The sequence below is a fragment of the Symphalangus syndactylus genome, chromosome 22 (genome assembly GCF_028878055.3).
Source record: "Symphalangus syndactylus isolate Jambi chromosome 22, NHGRI_mSymSyn1-v2.1_pri, whole genome shotgun sequence".
Classification (NCBI taxonomy): Eukaryota; Metazoa; Chordata; class Mammalia; order Primates; family Hylobatidae; genus Symphalangus; species Symphalangus syndactylus.
The window spans coordinates 42,957,258-42,980,729 of NC_072444.2; the positions used below are offsets into that span (position 1 = coordinate 42,957,258).

At 41.2% G+C, this 23,472-nt stretch overlaps 1 long non-coding RNA gene across 1 annotated transcript in view; it reads right to left on the minus strand.

The window, feature by feature from the left end:
- Positions 1 to 396: 396 nt before the first annotated feature.
- Positions 397 to 23,472, minus strand: part of LOC129472454 (uncharacterized) — a 214,881-nt gene continuing 191,805 nt past the window's right edge. Inside the window, exons 7-8 of the long non-coding RNA XR_010118825.1 lie at positions 3,824 to 3,912; positions 397 to 2,690 (exon numbers count right to left, since the gene is read on the minus strand). This is a non-coding gene — a long non-coding RNA (uncharacterized lncRNA). The remainder of the gene's footprint in view (positions 2,691 to 3,823; positions 3,913 to 23,472) is intronic.

Genomic DNA, 23,472 nt, shown 5'->3' on the forward strand with positions numbered 1-23,472 from the left:
AACATAAATCTGCATCTCTCTTTATCATCTGGAAAGGAAAAGTAAGAAGCAGCTAGGGTTGAAAAATCATGTCCAACTAAAAGTCCATGATGCTCTAGACATGCCCTAGGTGGGCTGCAGATCTTGTTTTTAGTTGTCTTCCAGCCATTGCAAAAGTGAGATAGATTTCATTAGATCTCACCTTTGATCTCGTGGTATTTATAAACCAAATACAACTCTCCCCTTTAAGTTGGAAGGGGTATCAGGAATATCTTGATGTTCCCCAGACTCAGGCCTCCAGCAGCTTCACTGAGGTGTGGGCAAGATACTGCAGAACACACTTTCAAGTATTCATGGAACGTTTACCAAGAAAAACTTACACAGGGCTTTGAAGTAAATCGTAATGTATTTGCAAGTAATGAAATTGTACAGAGTAGATTCTCGGACACAATGAAAATACATTCAAAATCAATGACATGTAAATATCAAGAAAAAGTTCCAGTGTTTGGACATTAAACAATACACTTTTATATAGCCAAGATACAAAGAAGAAATCACAAAAGAAATTAGAAAACATTTCAATACTGAATGATAGTGTGAAGAAGACATATCTATATTTCAGAAATACTGCTCAAACAGTGCTTATAGGAAAATGCATAACTTTAAATGTCTATATTAAAAAGGAAAAAAGTCTTAAAAGGCTACATATGATATGATTCCATTTACACAACATTCTGGAAAAGACGAAATTATAGCAATGGAAAATAGATCAGTGATTACCAGCAGTTTACAGGGAGGAATAGATGACTAGGTAAAGAAAGAGAGTTTTATGACTATGAAACTATTCTGTATGATACTATAAAGGTGAATACATGACCCTGTGTTTAAGCCAAAACCCATAGAGCTTTAAAGCCCAAATAATTAACCTCCATAGATATGAATAAAATACTAATTAGGAGGTCAGGGAGTCTCAGGATGAAATATAGACTATGACAAAATAATCTTACTGCATCATCAATGTATGACGTATCTCATTGCAGCAGGGATGTGCTGATCTAACTAGCTTTTTAAATGAGTGAAGCCTGTAAGACTAAAGACAAAAGGAAATGTACAAAGCACTGCACTCTAGCTGGTGAAGTTGTGTCTCACAGGGACATTAGTTGACAATCCTGAAACCATTATACTTGTATATTGGTATTGAGTAAATGGATGGCAGGTGGTAGGAGCTAGTTTTTTCACTGCTGGAGTGGGACATTACAGATAAGCCAGGTGAGAGAGAAGGAATGAGCCAGGTAATGCTGTGTTAGAGCTGGAGATGCCAAAATGAACTCAAGTGTAATTTAATATAGATATAGATGGATGGATATAGGAATACTTCTGTGAATGTGTATACACACAGGTTAGAATACATACATATATTTCCTTTCTCTGTTAGCAAAGAGGGCCTAGAGGCACAATACCCCAGCACCAGCAAGCATACATCATACGTGTATTTTTGTTTCTAACACCATTCCTCTGTAAAAGGAGCCAGGGGTCCCTGGAGAAATGGCTGAGTCTAAGTCTAAGGCAAGACTCATCTGTGTAAGATGAGCCTTGAGAATATTATAGTATCAGAGAGTAAGGAAGTGTAAAAATTAAATAAAAATAAAGTAAAATTCTAAGTCAGCAAAAACACCGCACACATGAAATGATGAGAGTATGTCACAGAATCCCAGGTGCTCCCAATAGACAAATATTGGTACAAACTGACCAACACAATAAATCATATAGTCATTTATAACCCAGATGATACAGCTTATAACCTAAAGTATCAAACAAATAACCATGCATCCATACTGATATAAATAAATGACTGAGTACACAGATCGGGGACATTGACAAATTTCCCATTCAGAATAATTCCAAATAATTTATGTAGTTACAGAATCCTACTCAAGAAGATGGAGCACAAGTCCCCAGCCCTCAAGGGTGTGCTCCACACAGTGAGCACCTTCCAAAGAGTACAGGACGGACAGGAAGGAAAGAACAGCACTGCAATGGGAAAACCTGACTCTGGCAAACACCCGCTCAGCCCGGCAATCGAGACTCAAGATGAGAAGCCATGCTGACAGCATATGCCTCGAGGCCACATGATGGGAACTGCACTTGAATGCTGTGGTCTTCCTCCTGAAAGCCCATAATCTCAGTCACACCATCAAAAACACATTAGACAAACCCCAGTTGAGGGGCATACCACAAAATACCTGACCAGTACCCTTCAAAACTGTCAAACTCATCTAAAACAACATTAAGTCGAATGAGCTGTCACAGTCCAGAGGAGACTAAGGAGACTCAGTGGAATGTGGGATACATCATGGGATTCTGAGAAAGGAAATGGACAGTAAATAAAAACTAAGGAAATAGGAATAAAGTATGAGCTTCTGTTAATAACGTGTCTGGGCACGGTGGCTCACACCTGTAATCCCAGCACTTTGGGAGGCTGAGGCAGGTGGATCACCTGAGGATGGGAATTTGGGACAAGCCTGGCCAACATGGCAAAACCCCATCTCTACTAGAAATACAAAAATTAGCCAGGCGTGGTGGCTCACGCCTGTAATCCCAACAACTCGGGAGGCTGAAGCAAGAGAACTGCTTGAGTCCATGAGGCAGAGGTTGCAGTGAGCCGGGATCACGCCACTGCACTCCAGCCTGGATGACAGAGTGAGACTCCTCTTAAAAAAAAAAAAAAAAATTAATATTAGTCAAAGTCGTATCAAATGTGTCATAGTAATGTAAGATCTTAAGAACAGGCAAAACTGGTTGCAGGGTATACTAGAACTCTCTGCACTATCTTTGCAACTCTTCTGTAAACCTAATACTTTTATAAAATAAAAAGAATTTTTTTTAAAAAGATATAGTTAATATCAATTATCTAAGTTTCTACCTTAACAAACTAGCAAAAAGAAGACTGACAGCACAAACTAAGTAGAAAAAAAAAACTGTAAAGATAGGAACAGAAATTAATGGAATGGAAAGCCAAATATACAGAGAATTAAAAGTGCATCTGTTGGAAAGATTAGTAAAATTGATAAATACCAATCTAGGAAATCAGGAACAAAAGCACAAAGTAACCATATCATTAACAAATTGCATGATATCACATCATAAAACATAGATGCTAAAAGGACAATAAGGTAATTTTTGAGCAACTGTATGTAAGCAATTTTGATAACTAAACCAAATAGGTAACTCTTTGGAAAACTCTATCTACCAAAACTTAGCAAAGAGAATATCGGAATCTTTATCTATTAGTGAAATTAATTCAAAAAATGACTTCTCACAAAGAAAATTAAGGCCCAGTTGGCAAATTCTATTAAACATTCAAGGAAGAATTAATATCAATATTATGCAAACTCTTTCAGAAAATACAGGAATAATGGAAGTCTTTCAACTCATTTTGAGACAACTGTAATCCTGGCACAGAAACTGGACAAAATCATTATGAGAAAAGAAAGCATAACCGGTTATCTCCCATAAACATAAGTTCAAAAATACACTATAAAAGATTAAGAAATCTAATACATTGTATCATGATTGAATGGAGTCAATCCTAGGAAATAAGGTTAGTTCACAATTCAAGAATAAAATCAATCACTGCAACTCACTACTTTAAAAGAATAAAGGATAGTTTATCATATCCTACTTGACCTCAATAAATACTGGAAAACCATTTGATAAAATTCAACAGCTTTGTTTTGATAAAAAAATTTTCACCAAATTAAGAATGAAAGAATACTTTCTAACCCTGATAAAGGGCACCTAAAATAAATAATAAATTTACCTTTACAGCTAAAATTATACTTACAGATGAGACACTGAATGCTATCCCCCGAAGACTGGGAGCAGAACAAGAATGTTCACGCAACACTTCTATTCAACACTGTACTCGAGGTCCTAGCCCATATAAAAAGACAGTAAAAATAAAGCTATAGAGATCAGAAATGAAGAAGTAAAAATGCCTGTATTTGCAGATGAAATGTTTGTCTATGTGTAAAATTCAGTCTACAAAAATCTTGCCTGCACTAATTTACAAGGTCACAGGTGTTTAACAAGATTACACGTATTTAATAATGTCAAGCAAAAAAAAATTAGTATGTATGTACTTCTATATATTTGCATCAAATGACTGGAAAACTAAATTTAGAAATAATATCATTAACAAAGTATTGAAATGTATAGAAATAGGTTTATCACAAGATGCATAAAACCTGTACACTCAAAACTATGTAATATTACTGAGAGAAATGAAAAAGGATATAAATAAATGGAGAGATAATCTGTGTCCAGGGATTGGAATACTGAATGTTGTTACAATGCTCACCCCCTCCAAATTTATTTATAGATTCAATGAAATCCAATCAAAATGCCAGCAGATTTTTAAGGAAATTGACAAAATGATTCCATATATTATATGGAAGTGCAAAGAACCTAAAGTTCCCAAAACAATCGTGAAAAAGAAAAAAATTAGAAATTACACTATTTGATTTTAAGACTTACTATGAAGCTGCTATAATTAACACAGTGGGGTTTGGCCCTAAGGAAAGATACAGAAACCAATAAAACAAAACAGAAAGTTTAGATATATATCCAGTCATGGTCATTGGTTTTTTATAAAGGTGTTGAACTATCTCAATGAGGAAAATATACTCTTCAAAACAAGCAGTGCTAGGACACCTGGACACTCAGATGGAGGACAATGGAGCTGGACCCCAGCCTTGGACAATACACCAATATCATCTTGAAATGACCCAAAGACCTCAATGTAACTGCTAACATTGTAAAACGTCTCAAACAAAATGTAGAGGAAATATCTTTGTGACTTAGAGTATGCAGTTTTATTAGAAAGACCTACTATTTGATAGCACAATGGGGTGACTATAGTCAGTAACTTAATTGTACATTTTAAAATAAGAGTGTAATTGGATTGTTTGTAACTCAAAGGATAAATGTTGGAGGGAATGGATACTGTATTAGTCTGTTTTCACACTGCTATAAACAACCACCTGAGACTTGGTAACTTAGAAAGAAAGAGGTTTAATTCACTCACAGTTCCAGGAATCTTACAATCATTGCAGAAAGCGAAGGGGAAGCAAGGCACATCTTACATGGCAGCAGGAGCGAGAGGGAAGCTGCCACATCCACACACTTTTAAACCATCAGATCTTGTGAGAACTCAGCATCATGAGAACAGCATGGGGGAAACCATCTCCACGATGCAATCACCTCCCACCAGGTTCCTCCCTTGACACGTGGGGATTACAATTTGAGATGAGATACCCTATTCTCCATGATGTGCTTATTTCACATTGCATACCTGTATCAAGACATTTCATGTACCCCATAAATATATACACCTACTATGTATCCACAAAAATTAAAAATAAAAATAAAATTTAAGGCCAGACGTGGGGGCTCACACCTGTAATCCCTACACTTTGAGAGGCCAAGGTGGGCAGATCACAAGGTCAGGAGTTCGAGACCAGCCTGGCCAACATGGTGAAACTCTGTCTCTACTAAAAATACAAAAAAAAAAAAAAAAAAAATTAGCCGGACATGTTGGTGTGCACCTGTAATCCCAGCTACTCAGGCGGCTGAGGCAGGAGAATCACCTGAACCCAGGAGACAGAGGTGGCAGTGAGCCAAAATTGTGCCACTGCACTCCAGCCTAGGTGACAGAACAAGACCCCATCTCAAAATAAATAAATTAATTAAATTTAAAAATTTTTTTAATTAAATTAAAAAGATTTATTATGTATGACACAAAAAGCACGAACCATAAAATAATAACATTGATAAATTAGTCTTCATCAAAGTTAAAACTTGGCCTTCAAAAGACACTGAAGAAAACTAAAAGGGAAGACACAGACTGGGGAACCCTTTTACAGCGCTTGTGGAGGTACAAGCTGATGGGAAGCCCCTTAAAAAAGTCTACACACTTATACCCCCAAGATAGGGAAAAGCCACTCTTCAGTATTTACTCAGGAGAGCTGGAGGCATGAGCGTTCACATGAAGACTTACATTCGAGTGTTCATCACAGCTTCATTCATATAGCCAAAAACTCAGAACAACCCAAATGACTATAAAGAGATGAATGGGTAAAGAAATTGAGATGTGCATAGGATAGAATACTACTCAGCAATAAAAAGAGTACAAACTACTGATACACCTAACAACGTTGATTAATCTCACAGACATTTCACTGGGTGAAAACAGCCAGACTCCAGAAAGTCCAGTGTTTGATGCCACTTACCTGAAATTCAAGAAAAGCCAAAACTAAGCTGTGGGGACAGATCAGAGGTTGCTCAGCGATAGGGGTGGAAGGATGACCAGAGATGGGCACAAGGGAACTTTCAGAGGAGCTGGAAATGAGAGGAAATGCTTAATATGTTGATTGTGGTGAGAAGTACATGGACATATATGTATTTCAAAAATCATACATATGAACATATAAAAATGTAAATTTTACAGTACGCATATATTATAGATTTAACTGCATCTCCCTGAAATTCATATGCTGAAGTCTTAGTCCCCAGGACCTCAGAATATGACCTAATTTGGAAACAGGGCCATTACATATACAGTTAGTTAAGATGAGGTCATACTGGAGTTGGGTGGGCTCCTATCGCCAATGTCATGATAAAAAGAACACCATGTGAAGAGAAAGAGAAAGTGCAGAGAGAATTCAAGGTGAAGACACAGGGAGAAGAGAGCCATCTACAAGCCCAGAAGAGGGGCCAAGCACTTCCTTCCCTCAGTCCTCAGAAGGAAGCAACCCTGCTGGTTGGCTGATCCATTCCAGCCCCCGGACTGTGAGAAAGTTTCTGTTCCTCAAGCCACCAAGTCTACAGCACTTTGTTATGGAACCCTAGCAGACAAAGAGGCCATATTATTCCTTGAGAAAGTTGATTAGGAAAACTAAAGACATTCCGTGGAATCTAAAATAATGCTTAGCAGTTCTTGATGTCGTGTTTAACCCACTCAGATTTTAAAGTGTTATGGTTGTTGCAGAATCAGTGTCTAAAGTCTGGAGAAAGGACCGGGTGTGACGGCTCACAACCTGTCATCTCAGAGAGGCAGAGGCAGGCAGATTACTTGAGGTCAGGTGTTCGAGTTCAGCCTGGACAACATGGCAAAACCTGTATCTACTAGAAATACAAAAATAGCCAGGCATGGTGGTGCACGCTTGTAGTCCCAGCTACTTGGGAGGCGGAGGCAAGAGAATCACTTGACCCCAACAGGCGCAAGTTACAGTGAGCTGAGATCTTGCCACTGCACTTCAGCCTGGGAGACAGAGCGAGACTCCGTCTCAAAAATAAATAAATAAAAATAAAAAAAGCCTGGACAGAGACATGCATGAGCTAAGAGGCCAGGTGGGGATGCTGGTGAATGGGCTCCATCTTCAGGCAATGAGAGCTACAGTCTCCTAAGCGTGTAAGCCTAGGTGGCCACACCTTAGAGCATCTCAAGTGAAGCCAAAAGCCCAGCTCTTGAATGAAATCTGCTAATAATTAAATGCCACCAATGAATTGAGGAAGATTTTGGTGAGTATTTGGTTGCACACCACAACGAACCAAGAGCAGGATTCTGCAGGGGGCTGCCAGTCTGCAGCTCTGCTCTAACAGAGTGGGCCTGCCGTCTGACCCCAGGCAGGTGGCCACACAGATCCTTCCCTCCTAGGCGGCTGCCAGTCCTGAGCACTTGTGAGCCATAGGCTGTGTGCCTCTAGATTCCCGGGTGGGGATGCTGTGTGTACCAGACACCAAACGCCAACACCACTTCAAAGGACTCTCATCGTCCACTGCTGAGCGGCAGGCACCCAGTGTTGCCCTGACTACCCACGGTGCTCTGCTCCTGAAGCGGTGGGGGTCGGGGGAAAGGGGATGGGGTGGGGGTGGTAGAACTGGGAGTGGGTGCATCCTGCCTCTAGACAATGGGGATGGCCTTAAAGCATGTGCCCAAGCATCACACAGGCTGGCACTCAAGGGGACAGCCTTGGTCCAAGCTCAGCATCACCATCCTGTTGAGGTTTTTTATTAGACAGACTTTCACTGTATTCCCCAGATTGGAGTGCAGTGGCCCCATCTCAGCTCACTGAAGCTGCAACCTCCCTGGGCTCCTGATCTTTCCACCTCAGCTCCCTGAGTTAGCTAGGACCACAGGCACCTGCCACCACACCTGGCTAATTTTTGTATATTCTTTTAGAGACAGTGTCTCTCTATGTTGCCCAGGCTGGTCTCAGAATTCCTGAGCTCAACAAATCTGCCTGTCTTGGCCTCCCAAAGCACTGGGATTACAGGCATGAGCCACTACCACCGGCCTGAATTTATTAATAATGTTTTGCCAAGGGACCCGCACGAGCTAGCCGAGTCCTGAGACTGCCAGGGTCCACAGAGCCTTCCCAGGTGAGGTGCTGGCTCGCTGGGCCTGTGCACTGGGTGGACAGGACCCTAATGGCTGCCCCACCACCCCAGCCTCCTCTCAGTCTTCCCTAGAACCTGGGGTCTCCAGGTAGGGAGGCCTCATTCTTTTCTTTTCAGATATGCTCACCACAGGTCTTTTCTTCCCTAGTCATCACAGGCACCCCAATCTCAGGGTGGGCCCCCAGCATCTAGGGGGCACATGCTCATCTTCGACAGTGGCTGGGATCCCAGCCCCCGAGTTCTGGGGCCTGCAGGTGACTCAGCAAGAAGGCAGCATCCTGGCTTCCGGAGGCAGCACCTCCCCAGGCTTGTGTTCTGACATTTATAAATCTCTGAGCCAACTGAATGAAGGAAGGAACCGGCTGAGAACGGAAGTGAATGGCCTTGGTCCCAGAGGCTGTTACCAGCAGTGGGAAAAAGAGAAGAAACTTCTTGCAGTAAACACTTCCTGGCCAGGCACGGTGGCTCACCCCTGTAATCCCAACACCTTGGGAGGCCAAGGCGGGCAGATCATGAAGTCAGGAGACCTAGAGCATTCTGGCTAACATGGTGCAACGCTGTCTCTACTGAAAATACAAAAAATTAGCCGAGCATGGTGGCACTCACCTGTAATCCCAGCTACTCGGGAGTCTGAGGCAGGAGAATTGCTTGAACCTGGGAGGCAGAGGTTGCAATGAGCCGAGATCAAGCCACTGCACTCCTGCCTGGGCAACACAGCGAGACTCCATCTCAAATTTAAAAAACATCCTTATGTTTTACAGAAACAAATTCAGAATAACAACAAATCAATTATACGAACTAAAAAAATGAATACTTAATTAAACCATAACTATCAATATATACTTCACAGGGAAATAATAGTTTAAGCTATTTCATCACTGTGAATATTATAACGTAATGAAATTGAAAATTCCAGACTGTAGTGGTAGGAATTTACCCCATGGATGTAGTCACAACAGGATTTCAAGAAAGTTCATTGCAGTATTTACTATGTGGGAAAAAAAAAAAAAAGAAACAAATTAAAAGTCCATACGCTCATCATGGAAGATCATGCAGCTTTAAGATTTAAGAAGATCTAAAGGAAAAGGACAGTTTGATGATGTGATAATTTGCACACACACATTACATACACTTATACACTCACACACACACACACAAATTCTAGAAGGAACGGCTAACAGTAGTAGATTCACAAGGGTGACTGGGTCTCTGGGAAGCAGTCTTATCTTCTAGTGAGTACACGCTTGTCTCCCATTTGGACACATTCTATGCATGTGCAGGTGTTATTCTGAAGGTAAAAGCGAGGTAACAATGAGATGGTAGGTCTGGCGGACTGTTTTTTCTTTACCTTTGTTTTCTGTGAGCACACAGCCAGGATGTGTTCCCTACCTTCCCACAGTCGGGTGTGGAGTGACACGTGCCATCAACCCCAGCCCCACTCATGACCTCCAGCTGATGCAGATGACCAAGGTGACATGGAAGCCATGCACTGATAAGGGAAAGAACTTGTATCAATGCCTAGTGGAGAGCCACCTGCTTCACATGAACACTTATTGTGGATGTTATGTGGCTAAGAAACACGTATCTGCTGGGCATTTTTGAGATTTCTGAATTTATTCTGTTATACCAATAAAATCAGCTTAACTGAAATGGAAATTTTAACTAAAAGTGGGATACTGAAGAACCCCTCACAGACTTAAAATGTATATGGGCCGGGCGCAGTGGCTCACACCTGTAATCGCAGCACTTTGGGAGGCCGAGGTGGGTGGATCATGAGGTCAGGAGTTCGAGACCAGCCTGACCAAAATGGTGAAACCCGTCTCTATGAAGAATACAAAAATTAGCCAGCGTGGTGGTGGGCGCCTGTAATCCCAGCTACTAAGGAGGATGAGGCAGGAGAATCACTTGAACCTGGGAGGCAGAGGTTACAGTGAGATGAGATCGCACCACTGCACTCCAGCCTGGGCGACAGAGCGAGACTCGGTCTCAAAAAAAAAAAAAATACATATATATATATATGGCATTGGCTTGGTGGCAGAGTGGAACAAGGAGCCCCATGGTTTGCAGCAGCAAGGCATTTGGCTACACTGCTCGCTTGGAAGGCAGGTCCCATGGCTGGGGAGCCCGTGGCTTCAGAGAAGTGTGGGAGATAGAGTACGTTGCTTTTATTCTCTGCCTTCGGCAAGTATTTTAAGGAAGATATGACCTCTGGAAAGAATTGGCATGTTAGCAAGCAGAAATTAAAGGGAATACAAATGTTTCAGAAAGCCGGGAATCCAAACATTTTAGAAAATCTGATCGGTTATACACAACCAATAATAAGAGATAAGATTGAGGGAGGTTTGTAAAGACATTTCCCCCTTCAACTCAGCTCCAAGACAGAGATCAGGTGAGTGCGACTTTCAGCCACATTCTTTGGTTCTGATAGACTCATGGTTCAGAGAGCAGGACAGGCATGAAGAAGTAAAACAAAATGATACAAGAAATCTGGCTTGAGAATATGTCTAGGAAGTAATTTTCACTATGTTTTGAGGCACATAGAACTGATTAGAGACAAATAGATCAAAAACTTACTAAGTTTTTCTAATATCTACATTGTCCAAGACATCATGAGCTCAGTCTGAAAACAGTTTTGAATGTTGGTGCCTTACAAAAATTTTATTAGGATTATCATGTCCCTATTCCATCACTGGATATTGCAAAGGATTGAGGGGGATGCAAATAACTTCCCTTTGTAATTCGTAAGTTGCTGGGCTTCAGGGAGCCCCACCTAGACGTGATGTAGAACACTGCACACCTCTTCCTTCCTGTCACTCAGTTGCAATCACTGGATAACCCATAGAAAATTCTTTTTCCTGAAAATAAATCACATTCCCTCCATCTTCAAGGGTAGAATGGACATGTGATAACCAGGGAGGTTAATTACATTAGCTGCTCAGCTAATCCATCGTCTCTTTTTTCCTGGGCTTGGACTGGACCACATTTCAGTTAGGATTTTCTAAAATGTTTGAATCCACCTTTGCAGTTAAGAGAGGCTATAGGGTTAGTTCTAACCAATAGATCCAACAAGCTTTAAGGCTGGCTCCTAGGAAACCGTCACACTGACACTCTATGTTCTGTCACCTGCTACATCTCAATGCCAGTGAGCACACAGCCCTTGGAAATGGTATGGAGAAGCAGGGCAGAAGGAGTTTCCTTCTGTGGAGGAGAGCTGCCTGCTTGTCAGGAGCACCTGTTTGGGACAGTAGAGCAACAAATTAACTTTTATTGCATTCAGCCACCGAGTGCGGGGCTGATATGTTACAACAGCTTATGCTACCTTAGCTGATAGCAACACACAAATTCTGATAAAGAAGAAATGAATAACAAGATATGGAACGGTATACATATGTGATACCATCCTACAAATTTTAAAAACACATAGCAGATGGTCCCCAACTTATGACAGTTCAAATTAAGGATTTTTCTACTCCTCTATGGTGCAAAGGCCATACACATTCAGTAGTAACTCTACTTCAAATACCCATACAACCATTCTGTTTTTTACTTTTGGTACAGTATTCAATAAATTATGTGAGATATTCAACACTTAACTCTACAACAGGTTTCATGTTAGGTGATTTTGCCCAATGGTAGGTTAATGTCAGTGTTCTGAGCGTGGTTAAGGTAGGCTAGGCTGAGCTGTGATGTCTAGTAAATTAGGCATTTTAGATGCATTTTTGACATGATATTTTCAACTTATGACAGGTTTATTAGGTGATAGCTCAATTGTAAATTGAGATGCATCTGTATTTGTATATTCACTGCTGAGACAAAACTATTAGAAACAAAGAAATTAGAAGAAAAATACTCCAGAGAACCTAAAATTAACTGGCATCTGGCACTGAGCCAAAAATAGAGTTGCCTGGGAGAATAAATGAAGAGATAACAGCACAGAGAGCTTTGGGTGAGTGAATTTAGGAGAGACAAGAACAGTAGGCACTGACATGGTTGACATAAGATGCACACAGGGATTACTTTCAGGAGAAAGACGTTGAGTGCCCCTCGATGACGCCTTGGTCCCACAAGCCAGCAAGCAGTGAATGAAAAGGATGGCCACCCTGGGGACTGTCTCAAATAACCAGCATCACAAGTGTTACATTTTGCAAGGACAGGGATCACGGACATTGTTGTTTGGAGAACTCTGAAATTGGCATGACTTTTACATTTTTCATCTGAATTATGGTGGAAGGTAGACACAGGTGTGCTTCTAGTTAAATAGGGAGAACTATGTAAGCCAACCAAAATAAGATGGCTGACAATTTTTTACAGAGTGCAGCACACAGTTGTCATTCCATCAGCATTACAAACGCTGTCATTACAAATGCACGTTGACAGTCGACGAAAAGAAACCACTTTTAAGTCTCACAATGCCATCAGAGAGAGAGGCACTTCTTTCTTGGGGGCGGGTGTGTGATTTGAGGACAGTCTTCTCTCTTCCTCTCCTTTCCTTGACATGCTTGTCAAGGGCCATTTTCTGGTTTCAATATCTGTCAAGTTATAAAACAGACATTTGCGGGAAATGTGTCAAAAGCAGCTGTGCATGTAAGGAAAACGCTCTTTCCTCTTCTCCTGCCTCGAATACTCTTGAATCATGATGTCATCTCCCAATTAACCCCAGCTGTTTACTGGGACTCCAGCACAAACTGGAGCTGTCAGTCCCCTCTTGTCCCCAGCAGTCAGCCTGTTCAGCAGCTGTCGTCGGCCTCCCTGCCATTTCCTAAGAGCAGGGGGTAGAGAGTGCCACAGGGTCCCATGACTGACCCTTTCAGAGGCATCTTCACCTGGACGCAGAGACAGGGGACGTGTCCTCCATTTCTCGTTCATCAAGACAAGTGTCAACACAAAGAGATGGACTGTCAAGCTAAGGAAGCTTTCTGGCTCCTCTTACGTTGTGGAGGGTGCATGGCCACTTAAATCAGCACAGAACACCCTGACAGACTAGCCACATGAACACGACTGTATGTTGTGTTTGTCCTCACTGTGTTCATGAATCAATTCCACATTCATTAACACTTAATTGTCTTCTAATATTCCATGTGCCTGGCTCCGTTTGTCAGTTAGCAGCTTCTCAGTAGAAGGGGCTGCATATCTTAGCTTTCTTGGTGGTGGCTATTACAAGGCAGGCAGAGCGCTTTGGTGGAAAGAACATGGGTTGGGGCTAGACAGACCTGGGTTTGCACCTCATTTTAGAAAGTTTTCTGTGCTCACTGGACCTCAGTTTCCGTATCCATAAAGTAGGAATAATACCATCTAACTCTCAGTGTTAATGTGAAGAATAAATGAGCCAATGAGTAAGACAGGGCACCCCCACATAATAGCTTAGGGAGTTCTCCCTCATCAGGCACTGATACTGTTTTAGAACACAGCTTCTTCACTGATTGTTTGATGGGCAGGTGGTATGCATAATACTTGGAGATCTCATGCCCGGTAACAGCTCAGAGGATCTCTTCTGTCCTATTATGAATTTTTTTTTATCAGATTGACAGTGAACTCCAGGTAATTCTATATCACTATATGGCTTCCAGATTTACTTGTGCATTAGGATAACCTGGGAGCTTTTTAAAAAAATAAAATGCCCCATCCCTAGAGATTCTGGTTCAGGAAGTCTAGCGTGGGTAGTGGGCATGAATCCTCCATTAGAGAGCCCCAGGCTGGGGGGAGGGGGGCTGGATGCATGGGTCTATGTCCCTGACTCCAGGACGGCAGTCACTGTGGGGCTTTCAGTGTCCCCCTTCCCTTCAGTGCAGGCCGGAGAGCCAGGCCCTGGGTATGAGTGGGGTGGGAAGGGTGGTGTGCCAGGGTGCAGCAAAGGGAGAAGAACGGAAGCCACACTTCCTCAGTGTGGGTGCTGCTTAGGGCATGGCACACACAGTCCCATCTCACACATCCATGCACGGTGCAACTGAGAAGTACAAGAATCTTTTTGCTGTGTTTTATCCCTAACCAGCATTACCTGAACTGATTCTATTCCAGCTGGGTCTCTCCCATGCAGCCCTTCTTCTCTCTGTTCACTAGGATGACCTCAATGCATGTCCCAGCCTCTCTCTCTCCCTCAGGGCGTGGGTCACACACCCCATTCAAGCTCCCTCGGGGACATGGGAGGCATGCATGCACAATTCCCCTCCTTCCATGTTCTTGGACTCACGTGCATCCTCTCTAATTCGGGGCCGTGGCAACCAGTCCTCTGCTCCCTGTTTCTATAACTTGTCATTTAAGTAATGTTCCATCAGTGGGATCATATGTATGTAACATTTTGGAATTTTTTCACTTACCATAATTTCCGAGAGATTCGTTCAGTTGTTGCAGGAGTTTGTTCCTTCGTATTGATGAGTAGCATCTGACAGTATGGATGTAAGGGTTATTTTTTAAATCATTCACATCTAGGCAGTTTCCAGTTTTAGGCTTGTACAAGTAGAGCTGCCAGAAACATTCATGTACAGATTTTTGTGTGACCATAAGTTTTCATTTCTCTGGGACAAATGCCCAGGAATGCAATTGCGGGGTCATATGTTGCATGTTTGGTTTTATAAAGAAGTATTTTCCAGATGATTTTCCAGAGTGGCTGTACCATTTTACATTCCCACCAGCAGCGTATGGGAGATCCTGTTTCTCACCTTTCTCACCAGCATATGCTGCTGTCACCTATTTTAATCTTATCCATTCTGATAGGTGCATCGTGATATTTCATTGTGGTCCTAATTTGTACTTCCTTAATAGCTAATGATGTTGAACATCTTTTCATGTGCTTATTCGCCATCTGTGTATCCTCTCTCGTAAAGTATCTGTTCATGTATTTTGCCCATTTTGTAACTGAATTTTTTATTCCATTACTGTTGAGTTTTAAAAGTTCTTTATATATTCCAGAGACTAGTTCTTTGTCAGATGTGTGATTTGCAAATATTTTCTCCCAGTCTGTAGCTTGTGTTTTTATTCTCTTATCAGTGTCTTCCACATAGAAAACATTTTTAATTTTGAAAAAGTTCAATTTATTACTTTTTCGTTTTATGAGTCAGGTTTTTGGTGTCCAGGCTAAGAATTCCATATTAATGTATCTATATTCTTCTTGAGCATACTCTTTGGACAGTTTTGTTAGTGGCTGCTGTATGTATTATGTTATATACATAATTTATTACAGCTTATTGCATCTTCATTTTAACAGTTTGAGTGAAGTATAGAAACTGTACCTCCCTTTATATTGTTTTACCCTTTTGTTTAAAATATCATTGCTTTAAATATTTACATATAATAGGAACACATCAGACAGTTCTAAAATTTTTGTATCCAGCATCATTTAGAAAACCCAAGAAGAGAGACAAAGTTTAGGGTGTTTACCACTTTCGGTTTACCATGTTCTTTTTCCCTTCTTGACATTCTGAACATTCTTCCTTTTGCTTTCTTTCTGTTTAATTAACCCCCGTTAGCTATTCTTTTAGGGAAGGTCTGCTAGTGACAGATTCTTAGTTTCCCAATATCTGAAAGTCCTGATTTCCTCTATTTCTGAAGGATATTTTCACTGGCTATAGGATTCCGGGTTGGTGACATTCCCTTTCTTTTTTTGTTTTCTTTTGATACAGGGTCTCACTCAGTCACCCAGGCTGGAGTGCCCTGGGGCAATCTCAGCTCCACTGCAGCCTCTGCCTCCAGTGGTCAAGCAATCCTCCCGCCTCAGCCTCCTAAGCAGCTGGGACCACGGTGCCTGCTACCATGCTCAGCTAATTATTTTGTCCTTTTTGTAGAGACAGTTTCTCCACTGATAGTTTTTCTTTCAGCTCTTCTGGCCCCATGGTTTTGAAGAGAGTTGCTGCTGCTCACAGGTTTTCTTCCTAAAGACAAGGTCTCTTTTCTCTCTTACTGTTTTCAAGTCAGGTTTTTTTTTTTACTTCATTTTTCATAAGTTTTACGCTACTGTGTTTTCATGTGGATTCCTTTGGGTTTATTCTGTTTGAGTTTTACTCACCTTCTTGAATCTATAGGTTTATTCTTTTGCCAAACTTAGGAAATTTTCAGCCATTATTTTATCAAGGACATTTCCAGCCCCACCCTCATTCTCCTCCCTCCAGGGTCCCAAGGACACAGGTTGGATCTTTTGTCATAGTCCCATGAGGCCCTGAGGCTCTGTTTATTTTTTCTTTCTATTGTCTCTCCATGTTTCAAATTAGGAATTTCTATTTTTGTCTTTTCCATTGCACAGATCTTTCCTCTGTCCTCCTTATTCTGCTTTGAGCCTATCCACTGAGGTTTATTTTTTAACATCTGTTACTGTATTTTTCAGCTGTAAGAAGATTTTCATTTGGTTCTTTTTAATTTCTTTTTCTTTGCTGAGACTTTTTTTTCCATTTGTTCCAAGCATTTTCATCATTGCTCACTGGACCGACTTTTATGCTGGCTGGTCTGTGTGTGGTCATCTCAGCATCACCAACATCACGGTGCTGGTGTATATTGATTGCCACTTGTCATTTACTTTGAAATCTTCATATGATTTTCATTTGAAACCTGAATATTGTGGGTGTGATTTGATGAGACACTGAATCTTGTTTAAAACCCCATTTTAGCTGCCTTTCTCAGATACTCCTCCCCCAGGGGAGTGAATGGCGCTACCGCATTATTTCAGAGGAGGACAGACGTCAAAGTCCCGCATTCAGCCTGTTGGTACCTGAGCAGGGAGGAGTTTGCAGACACTGCTGGGCAGTGTTGGGAATCCAGCTCTCTCTGGTCAGCTATTCCCAGCCAGTAGGGATAGGAGCATCCCATCACTGCTCCTTTGCCGCCTCCAGCCTTGTCAGTGCTGGGCGGAGGGGATGGCCCTGACCCTCTCGTCGGTCCCCTCTAACACACCACAGTCAGGGGGTGCTTCATTAGCCAGGTGGGGCGGAAACTGAGATTCCTCACTCAGACTCTGCTGGCATGGGTGAAGATGGGGCTTCCGGGTTTTCTGTGATGTTTCACTGGGAGTTTTGGCCATCTCAGTTACCCCTTATCTGGTCCCTTTTGGCTAGAGAGGCCAAGCTTTTGAGGAGGCTTTTTAGTCTGTTCTCATGGGCTTCCCAGGTGGCCTATAAGTCTGGGATATACAAGGCAAATAGGAAACCCAGGGATCTTACTACCCACTCTTTCCTCATGTCCTGGGCTCTCTAGCCAGCCTGCCTTCTTCTTAGGCTGGTTTTGTACACCACGCCCAAGGCTTTTAGTTGTACTGAGAGGGAGTAACAGGGGAAACCTTGTCTACTTCATCTTCCCAGGAGCAGAAGTCCAGAAAAAAGCAGCAAATGTTGTTTTAATGGGATAAAAGCCCATATGGGAAAATCAGTCATCAATAAACAAACCGTTAAGCTAAGAAGGGAAATGGCAACATCAGCAAAATCTGGTAATTTACTGCAGGCCGGTGGCCACCAGGAAGGAAGTCGGGCTGATGTGCAAGCACACACATGGTTCAGGGAGAGCCGTGGATTTGCGGTATGTCTGGCCTGTTGTTGTTTTGAGGGTGGGAACTGGAGGGCTCAATGCACAATAAAATGAAGACAGAGTCACTTATTTCCCGATTGGCTCCATCTTATATACTCAAAAGAGTGATTTTCTGTTTAGAAAATCCTAATGGGTAGGTACTGTGATTATCCCATTTTTCCATTGAAAGAACTGACACACAGATGACCTAAGTAACTTGCCCAAGGTCACATGGGCAGCCAGTCACAGATCCAGAAGTCAAAACCAGGCAGTTTGGTTCCAGAGTCCAGATTCTTAACTTCAACAAATCTAGCCTCAACACAGCAGATCACAATGGTCATAATATCTCTGGAAAGCAAAAAGGCATCTAACTGAGTCAAAAGATGAATTAAAGGCAGAATGCAACTAGCATTTGCTGAGCATCTATTGTGGGCCAGGAATGCTGCCAGGCCTGTGAATATAGCTGTGAATAACCCAGAAACATCAGCCACAGCACAAGGGAAGGTGCAGATGAGGAGATGACCACCACCATATCATGTAAGTGCAGCAGCCCTGATGGTAAAAGCAGGGGAGCCCAGGGAGAGCCGGCTGGTAAAGACATCCGGCTCCTGTTTTGAGCAGCTGACCTTTACACTCTAACCAAACAGAGCATGGATTTAAAGACTACACCTAGGGACAAAGAGTGCAGGCCCATTCATTCCTCCCTGAATCTCCTGACTAAGCAGAACCCTGGAAATAATTCAAAAGACAACCAAGGAGAGGCCAAAATAGATGGTAAGAAGGGCCGGGTGCAGTGGCTCACACCTGTAATCCCACCAATTTGGGAAGCCAAGGCAGGCAGATCACAAGGTCGGGAGTTTGAGACCAGCCTGGCCAACACGGTGAAACTCTGTCTCTACCGAAAATACAAAAATTAGCCAGGCGTGGTGGCAGGCGCCTATAATCCCAGCTACTTGGGAGGCTGAGGCAGAAGAATGGCTTGAACCCAGGAGGCAGAGGTTGCAATGAGCCAAGATCATGCAACTGCACTCCAGCCTGGGCAATAAGAGTGAGACTATGTCCAAAAAAATGTAAGAAGAGGGTAAGCTGGTTTGGGATCCCAGGACTGGAGGAACAGCACAGTGGCAGCACACCTGATGTCCCCCCAGTCAATCTAAGAAGCTGTCTCAGAACCAGCATTTTTCTGCCCCTGATCTAGCAACAGAAGGTAGTCCAGGTAGGTTCATCCCTACTCAGGATCAAAGAGGAATGCATCTGACAACATGAGGTGAACCCATCAGCACTATTACAGGGTATCAGTTGGAAGCTTCACCAACAATAGGCTAAGGGAAGCACTATACTTTCCTGCCAGATCCAAGACTTCTTTCCCCTGCCAAGAGATACCAGGGCAGGCAGAAGCATCTAACTGGAGGGACCCAGAGAAAAGCAACATGGTCCAGGAAGCCCCTAGGAAGAAGCCCATGGGCCAAAAAATCTACTGCAATCCTAGCCAGAGGCACCTCATCACAACAAGCAGCTCAGTCCAGGAATTATTTTTGTCATCACCCTTCTAAGACACTTCTCCCCTTCTGGAGACATGGGATGAGAAAGTGGAGCCAGTTCACAGCAATCAAGACAGGCTGGAATGCCCCATTCACTTCATGAGCATCATGAACCTGAAAGTCCTAAAGCTCCCCTCTTCTCCCAGAAAGCATGAAGAGGTGGACAGGCTCAGTAAGAGAGACCTAACCATAACAAGGAAGATTCTTTGACCTTGTAGTCTTGAGATTCCCCTTCCCTGGCTACAGACAATGGGGAAAGCATGCAGCATGCCTTACATCCCCCCACCAAATCTAGGAAGTTGCCTCAGACCCAGCATTTTTCTGTCCCCAACCTAGCAACAGAAGGCAGTCCAGGTAGGTTCATCCCTATTAAGGGTCAAACGAGAATGCATCTGACAACATGAGGCGAACCTATCACCTCCATTTAAGAATATAAGTTGGGCCGACCCCTGGGCAGCCATGGGTCATCGGTGTGGGGAATCCCACCAAACTCCCTGACCAAGACAGGCTTAGCCACTCAGCCTGGGGAAACCTCGTCTTCTATCTTAGGCAGCACCGGAAAAGTCCAGTGGTTCCAGATAAATCAAGTAAACCAAAACAACACTGCAAAGACTTAAAAAATTAAATTACCATTGTAACCTCAGCCCACAAAAGCAGTTCAAGACCTGAATGCTAAACCTAAACAGAATGATTGCCTGTTAAAACAACAGATTTAAATAATTCCTATAGTCTCCTAACATAGCAGATAAAGTATCCAGGATACAATAAAAAATGACTCACCATACCAAGAACTAAGAAAATCACAACTCGAATGAGTAAATATAATCAACTGAGTCCAACATCAAGATGAAACAGATGTTAAAATTATCTGATAAGGGTTTTAAAGCAGCCATTTAAAAATGCTTAAATAGTCAATTACAAATTCTCTTGAAACTAATAAAAAATGTAAAATATTAGCAGAGAAATAGAAGCTATAAAAAAGAAACAAATGGGAATTATATACCTAAAAACCAAATAACAGAAATTTTTAAAATCACTATATTTATTCAAAGGTCAAGTGGAAATGAGAGAACATAGACTCAATGAACTGGAGGCTAGATCAATAGACTTTACCCAATCTGGGCAACAGAGAGGAAATCGACTAAGGAAAACTAAACAGAGCCTCAGGCACATGTGAGAGAATAACAACAGCAACAAAAATCTAACATTCATATCGCTGAAGTTCCAGAAAGAGAGGATAAAGAGAATGAGAATGAATTCGTGTTTGAAGAAATAATGGTCAAAAACTTCCAAAATTTAGTAAAAGCCTCAATCTTATAGCTCCAAGAAGCTGAATGAACTCAGATAGACTGAATTGGTGATTGAGGAAATATGGCTGAAAACTTCCCAAATTTAGCAAAAGGCTCAAGCCTGCAGCTCCAATAAGCTGAACCCACAACAGGATAAATCCCAACACATCCATGCGAAGCTACATCAAAATAGAACTTTTGAAAACTAAACACACTTATAAATCTTGAAAGCAGCCAGAGAAAAACAACACATTACCTACAAAAGAATAACAATGTGAATGACAGATTCCTCATCTAACCTTGGTGGCCAGAAGAACACAACATTCTTTAAGTCCTAAAAAAAAAAAAGTATATCAACTAAAAATTTCATATCCAGCAAAACTCTCCTTTAGGAACAAGAAGAAAATTAAAACATCCTTAGATGAAGAAAAGCTGAAGAATTTGTAGTTTGCTTACATGCCGTTAAAGATTGGCTAAACGGAGTCCTTCAGATAGAAAGAAAATGACAAATGGAAGAATCTTAAAGCATCAGGGAAAAAAGGAACATAGAACAACCATAAATGTGGGTAAAAACGTTAGACTATTCTTTTACTCGTTAATTTTATAAATTATATTTGATAATTGAATAAAAATCATAACGCCATTAAATATTTAGGACAATAAAAACTGGTGAAGACCTAAGGACTTAAATGGAAGTCAACTTTCAGCATTTCACTCAAAGCGGTAAAATGTCGAAACCAGTGGACTGTTATAGGCCACAGATGTATACTGTAACAATAAGAGCCACAACTATAAATACTAGTTAAAAAGATATGCTCAAAAACATTACAAATCAAGCAAGATGGAATTCTTTAAAAAATATTCAAATAATCTACAAGAAGGGAAGACAGAAGAAGCAGGAGGATAAAAACCAGAAGAAATAAACATAAAACAAATAATAAAAGGGTAGACTTATGCGGTAACACAATAATTACATTAAATGCAAATGATCTAAATACACCTATCAAGAGACAGAGATTGGCAGAGCAGATATAGAACCATGACCCAATTATATGCTGATTATAGGAAACTGACTTCAAATTCAATGACATACATGAGTTCAAAGCAAAAGAATGGAAAATTGTACCCTAAAAACATTTAACAGGCAAATGTAGCTATATTAATAACTGATAAGGTACAATTGAGAGCAAAGAAATTTAGGGAAGACACAGAGAAACATTACATAATCACAAGTAGAATCAATCTACTAGAGAGACATGGTGATCAGAAATTCAACAGACAACAGAGTCTCAAAAACATGTTATTAAAAAAATTAAAGAACTAAAAAAAGAAATAGACACATTTACAATTATAGTTGGGTATTTAAATACCCCCCACCTCTCAGGGACATACAGAACTATTACACAGAAAATCATCAGGGCATTTAACAACCATCAAGCAACATGACCTAATTGATATCTGCAGAAAACTTCAAGCAACAACAGGAGAATATACATTCTTTTCAAATGCCCATAAAATGTTAAACAAGATAGACTGTGTACCGAGCTTAAGCAAATCTTTAAACAATGTATAGAATTTAAATTCTATACAGTGTCTTCTCTGACCACAATGGAATTAAACTAGAAATAAATAACAGAAAGAAAAAAGGAAAATCTCTAAACATACAGAAATTTAAAAACACACTTCTAAATAGCCTATGTGTCAAACTGAAAGTCTGAAAAGAATTTTTTTAATATTTAGATATAAATAAAAACATAAATGCAACACATCAGACATCAGCAAAAATAGTAGAGTAAGGATTTCCACAAGCTCTATCCTCCATAAAAGCAGTGAGAAAACTGGCCAAAACAGTAAGTTTTTCAGAACTCTAGATACTAAGCAAAGGCTTGCAGCAATTGTGAGTGTGAATTTAAGAAAAGCAGCTGAATCTCTGTAAGAATAATGTGCTTTGTGGCATTTAACATGTCAATTTCCTGTTCTCTCTAATTCTGCAGGTAAAAAAAAAAAAGAAAGAAAGAAAACAGCCGTTTGGCAGCAACTAGAGGAGGCAGAATGTGGTCAGAGATCCTTCAAAGCCTCTTTCTCAAAGAATTGTCATTATTTGACTAGTCTATTCATTTCCCAAAAGACTCTGCGTGCAAGGCTGTCTTTTTGTGACCTGATTCAGAGCTTGTCCAGTGAAAAAAATCTTTTCCCAGGGGTATTTGTTGAAGCCATTCATAGTCAATTTTTTAACTTTGTGACTGCCTAAAGAAGTGAATAACAGTAGAGGCTAATAATAGGCTAACCAAATGCTTAAAAGGAAAAGTGGAACATTGAAGTGTATATAGAGGCTCTGTAAAGCTATGACATTTCTGGTAATCTCAGAAAGTTCTATACACATATATAGGGCTATGTGCATGCTCAAGAAACACCTGAGAAGGCCCTAAGGCCTTCTTACTTCTGTACTGTGAGGCTCTGCTCAAGCAGGAAGTAAAGGGTAAGGCAGGCTTGTTAAATTCCTGGCTGAATGTAAAAAGCATGCCCAATATACAGAAAGAGCTCCTCAGCAAAGAATGGTGACTTATTGATACCATACATTTAAGGAAATTTCTGTCCAATCTTTAGTTAACCATTAAGCGAAGTGAGCAGAAATTTTAATGGTCACTGATACAGTTTGTCTGTGTCCCCACCCAAATCTCATCTTGAATTGTAGTTCCCATAATCCCCACATGTCATGG